Here is a 6,178-nt window from a genome sequence, read left to right on the forward strand (position 1 = left end):
ACACCAACACCTTCAAAATAAAATAAAATCTTCAAATCTGGTTTAGTCTTTCTCTTGATGATATGTAATGTTTTAATCAGGATTTTTAAACAGTTATAACCCATCAAAGATATATGTACATAAACACACTTTAATCTAGCTACATAACCCTCAACGCTAAAGACTTATTCTTTAACTTAGTTATTGTATTGAGAATATTCCAGTAATAGTAGGCCTAGTGTTAACAGTCATTGTGAAATACGCCATACGCGTTTACAGTTGACAAACAGAGAGAAATGCAGCAATATAGTAATAATAATAATAATAGATTTAATCTGTTAGCGCTTTTACAGGTGCTCAAAGACGCTTTTCAGATAACAGTGAAGAGAAAAGAAAAGAGAAGAAAGGAACAACAAATAAATATATAGGTAAAGTTAAAGTCAAATAATACAAAAACAATCACACATTAAAAGCCAGATTGAAGAGGTGAGTTTTTGTGAGTTTTTTGAAGGTGGTGAGGTCGGTGCAGTCTCTGATGGGTTGTGGGAGTGAGTTCCAGAGGGAGGGGCAGCGACGGATAAGGCTCTGTCCACCCAGTTCCGGTGATTGGTGCGGGTGAGGATGGATAGGAGGTTGGCTTCTGATGAGCGGAGGCAGTGGGAAGGGGTCTAGTGGTGCAGCAGGTCTGTGAGGTAGGGGGGGGGGGCCTGGTTGTTGAGGGCTTTGTAAGTAATGAGGAGGACTTTGAAGTGAATTCTTTGACGGTAGTCAAGTAGTAGACAAGTGTGTCGTCCGCAATAATGCGTATATAGATTAATTTCCCGGGTGACAATAGGCGCTTTCACACCAAGTACTTTGCCGTACTTAGTTCCGAATCCTAGCACTTAGTTCCCAGCACTGATGGCGCATTTCCATTTCAGGCCTCGCTCGGCTTAGTACGGTATAGTTAGGCCTTGTTAGGCCAGGCTCACTTTATGCTGCGTTTCCATTACAGTTTAGTAGCTGTAGTATTACAAACCGCAGACTGTCTGTGTCATGGTGAATACACAGTCGCTGGTTTATTTATGTCTGTATAGGCCGTGTTGTGAGTATGGACGGTCGGTGCATATACTGCGTTAGCTTAGCTGATCTCCATGTTACACACATTTTAAAAGGTTTTTCGCCTTTCGTCTGTCTGCAGACTTGTCAAAGCATTAATTCATGGTTTTTACTAACCGGCATCAGTATGTTATCAGTATTACAATTCAATCAAGGTCAAATATGTTGCACGGACCAATTTCCAAATCTTTGGCGGAAATCGCGCTCCATTTAAGGCGGGGCCTCGCATATGACGCACACCTGCACACCGGTTAGCCTGTTCCACAATTCTTCGTTTTCCGAGGCTAGGAAGGATTCTTGCCTCGCTTCTGAAGCAACTGACTCAGAGGTACAGATGTAGCACCTCATTTCGGACACCCCTTCCCATGTGGGCCCGTGATCGGCACGGGGTGGGCTAGCTAAAAGGAAAACCCCCGCATGACTTGATAGAGTGTCAAAGTCCCTCCCCTTCCGGTGGACATCCATGGGACCTTATTTCGAAAAAAATATGTATGGAATTCCATGGAGGGAGAAAGATTATCTTTTGGCCCCGTTTTAATTGTGCCACGAATTACACATATGATGTTTGTCAATTTAAAAGATAATTTTGCAAGTAAAAAAAAAAAATGTGTTGTAAAACTGTGAAGTAACACATTTGTTTGTGTGAAACGCTCAATGAACTACATCTCTGGTCTGTCTCGCAGAACAACACACATCACCAAGATGGCCGTCATACTGTCTTGTCAACAAAACGATTGACTACCCTCACTATCACCACAAGGAAACACGTCACGAAGAATGTCATGCAAAGCTGCCTGTCTGCCTGCCTTCCTTTGATTCCTTCTGAACTGCCTGGTCTTTTTAATGTTTAATGTCAACCATTTGTGCAGATAGCATGAAGTAGAAAAGATCGGCGATCGCCGATGCTAGCGTTAGCATTTCTCCCCCGGGCTTAAATTGTGTATTAAAGAATGATCACACCGGTGACAGTACTCTTCAAAGGGTTCACGAAATATGACTACTACTGTTACTGTTTAAAATGTTGGGTTACTTAATGTTACTTCATATTAAGGCTAATAAAAATTACAAGGCTGTAATGCTAACTAACGTGCTAGCTACTAGCTAGGTAGCTAACTTGATCCAGCAACTCCAGGGGGGTATACTACGAAGCAGGATTTTCGCTTAGAGGGAAAACTTCAGGGAAATCTCTCGGTTTCCGGTCCTACGACGCTGGTTCTCTTTTTAGCAGGCTAGATCTCCATGGTAACTTATGCTGTGCGGCTAACCTGCCCCGGAGCAGGTTAGGTTGCAGGCTAAGAGATCAACTCAGTGAAAGCACTGCCTGCTGACCAATCAGAGCTCAGTGTGCGGAGTTTAAAGCGATCAAGTCATATTACAGGAGAAAGAAAATACAGAAAAACTGCCGTTGCAGGAAAGACGGCCGGCAAAAATCACCGATTGTGTGAACGTGAACATTCGTAGAATATCACCTCCCCTCTTCAGAGCAATCTGACTATTATAACATTAGCATTAAGAAAGCTTAATTAAATATCTGCCACAACATAAGTAACCGGATCAGAGTAACATTAAGTAGGCTACAGTCCGCAGCATATCACATCATAATGTATATTTCCTTATCTGAGTCAGCTGAGCCGTATCTGGCCGTGCAACACTCACAGTACATACTGTATGCAGAAGTATTATTTTAAGCAACACATTAAGTTGACGAAACACTCGAGTCAAATGTAATTAAAGTCAGATCGTGTCTTAGGCGGGGCAGTGATATCATAAACCTGTTAATGTACCCATTCAAACACTTGTTCTTTTACCAGCTATGTGGCTTTTATCCTGGATAAAGTGTTTAAGTCATGGATGTTTAAAGTTTAGCTTCTTCAAATGTCTAATATTAAAGTTAACTTTTCATTCAGGAAGTATGACGCTGCGCTGTCAGTACGCTTCTCCATGTTTGTGATTGGTCGAATGCTCCAAATAATACCACCCCTTTCATGTGAACGCGCACCTAACTACATAGGACACGGCTGGCTTGAGCGATCCACTTGATAACCAGCGTCGTAGTACAGTTTAGCGAGAGCGCGTATGTTTTGGATTAGGCCAACCGGCTAACTCAAACATATCCAGGTTAGGTTGAACCAGCTTCGTAGTACAGGCCTCTGGTCCTTTCATCAGACGGGAAGCGACAGAACGAGCAAGACCCATTGCTGGTATGATAACAACCTGGTAGGCTACTAAGCACACAGGCATCTTGTTAAAGTTATCTTATCTTAGCCATCGCCATATAGATAGATTATGTCTATATGGCGCTGATCTTAGCTATCTCTTAGTGGAGGAAAACAATTGTGACATCATTTGCACAACTCTGGGATTTGTAGTCTTTCTAGTTGCATATTTTTCATAGTCTTATATTTCAACAGTTTTACGACAAACTGTGACTTTTTTGACATGGAAATTATTTTCTAAGATTGACAAACATCATATGTGTAATTCATGGCACAATTCAAACGGGATCAAAAGATACGTTTTCTCTCTCCATTGTGTGGTAGGTATAATAAATGATTGTTTTGGGCAACTCCTGTGTGGAACTATTGTCCTTGTGTTACAAGCAGAGCCAGCTTGTAACAATTGACTTCAATACATTATTTTTCCGAAATAAGGTTCAGTGGACCGGAAGTAGATGGGCGTGACTTCACCACTCTATACGCCCCATTGATAAATAAATAAAATTATAATGAAACAGCTGCAATGGATCACGGATCCACCAGGGGGAGCAGTGATTAAAAGGCTGCCACACTGAAACTCATGTGATTGTGAAATAAACAACTGATAGATCTACAGGTATCTGATATAGCGGATATTTGTAAGATCCATATGTCACGGATAGGATCATATTCTGTGCTAAATAAGAGACATGTAATCATTTACAAAACATCACCATGTTTTTATTCAACAAAATAATGTTGTTTAATCCACGTTGGCTTACTACAACTATACAAAAACAATCGGTTTGTTTTTTCATCTGGAAATCCAGCCCGGCTCAAACAAACGATTTGTAATCATCATCCTCACGATCATTTAAAGGTGACCTATCATGCAAAATGTCCTTTTGTACGTCTTTTATACATGGATACCAGGGAACTCACCAAGTGTCAGAAAACACAACCCTCTCTATTTTCCTCCATACCCAAATCTCTTAAAAAGGGTCTGCAACGGATCTGATACAGACTGATCCAGATTTGAACACTTCTATGACGTCACAGAAGTGACGCTACGGCTATTGGGTTAACTCCACCAATCAGGAGGAGACAGCCACGGACATTGCCGTTCGAAAGCGCTGGAGACGCTGTAGTACATATGCCAGGTCTGTAGATGGTGCTGTTCTAACAGAATCAGCCCATGCAAAGACAGTGTTGAATTGAGTGAAATGAGGAATGGCTAAAATGCATGCTCTGTTTGGTATTTTGAAAAATAAAAAAGTATAAATATGCCTTATATAGGTATGGTCCTACACCATAGTATTCAAATATAGCATGATAGGTCCACTTTAATGTATCATATGTTCGCCGAATTGACAACGCACTAACAATCATGAATTTGTCGTAGTCAACTTCATTAAAACTTTATTAACGTGCCTAAACTCAGTAATTCACTAAAAAGAGATTTATTTTTAATGGAGCCTCATCATCTCCCCACAGGCAAACAAGAATATGTACAGTGAAAATAGTTTACTGTATTATTAGTGTTTAATATTACTGCTAGAGATAACAATCACACATTGAGTTCATTGTTGTGCAATGTTAAAATCAGACCGTTGTTTTTTTAAATAGTCTGAATGAAAACGGCAGCTCTCAGATGAATTCATATGAAATAAACCGCTGATTCCTAACACACAGTAGCCTGTTGTTTCTATGCATAAAATAGTGAGAAACATGCCTCTGGTTAATAATTATATAACTTATTTTCTCCATAAAAGCTGGTCGGATATAATCATATTCTGCATTGAATAAGATACATTTAAAAAAAATCCTATTTCGTTTCTATTTAACATAATGAATGTGGTTTAATCGTTTAATCCACGTGAGTTTACAACTACAAAAATAATCGGTTTGTTTTTGTATCACATCCGACAGGAGGAAATGCAGCACGGCTCTCACTACCGATTTGTAATCATAATTTAATCATCATCTTCACGATCATTTATGTTTATGTTTGCCAAATTGACATGAAAGCACTAACAAATATTAATTTGCTGTAGTCAACTTTATTAAAACTTTATTAACTTGCCTATACTCAGTAATTCACTAAAAAGAGGTTTATTTTTAATGGAGCCTTGTCATCTCACCACGGGCAAACAAGAATATTTACTATAATATTATATTATTGTTAATAGTTCACTGTATTATTACTGTTTAATACTGCTATAACAATCACACATTGAGTTCATTGTTGTCATGTTGTGCAATGATCAAATTAGACGTTTCTTTAAAAAAATAGTCTGAATGATACTCCGCAGCTCTCAGAGGCCTGTACTACGAAGCCAGTTCAACCTAACCTGGATATGTTTGAGTTAGCCGGTTGGCCTAATCCAAAACATACGCGCTCTCGCTAACAGTCCTACAACGCGGGTGATCTATGGAAAGCCTAAAATGCCCCTATTCGCCCGTTTATTTCGCCCGTTTTTCGCGCGTAAAAAACTGGCGTTTCTTAATATGATAATGAGCCCCTCCTTCTGATTTCCATAGCCACTGAGTTCATAGTGTCTGCAACCAATCAGTGAAGAGTAAAGCCAGACCAAAGTAATCTGTTGATGAAAAGTTCCTGACATTGTGAGGCTGTGCTGTGAATTGTACATTATTCCACAGTCAAACAATATATCAATATAACCTGCCTGCATTGTCTTAAAATAAAATTGCCTTACCCTTTTCCTTAACCCTCTGGAGTATAAGGAAATTTTCTTGATTTGTAGACATCTCCTTAAATCACCTTTTAAATGTACTTCTTATAACATGGCACCCCATATGTCACATATCAAAATGTTCAGGACAGTCTCTGCTCTTGATATAAATGCAAGTCACTCACCTTAGAGCACTGTCTTATGAGATACTTA

The sequence above is a fragment of the Notothenia rossii genome (genome assembly GCF_949606895.1).
Source record: "Notothenia rossii genome assembly, chromosome: 4".
NCBI classification, from domain to species: Eukaryota; Metazoa; Chordata; class Actinopteri; order Perciformes; family Nototheniidae; genus Notothenia; species Notothenia rossii.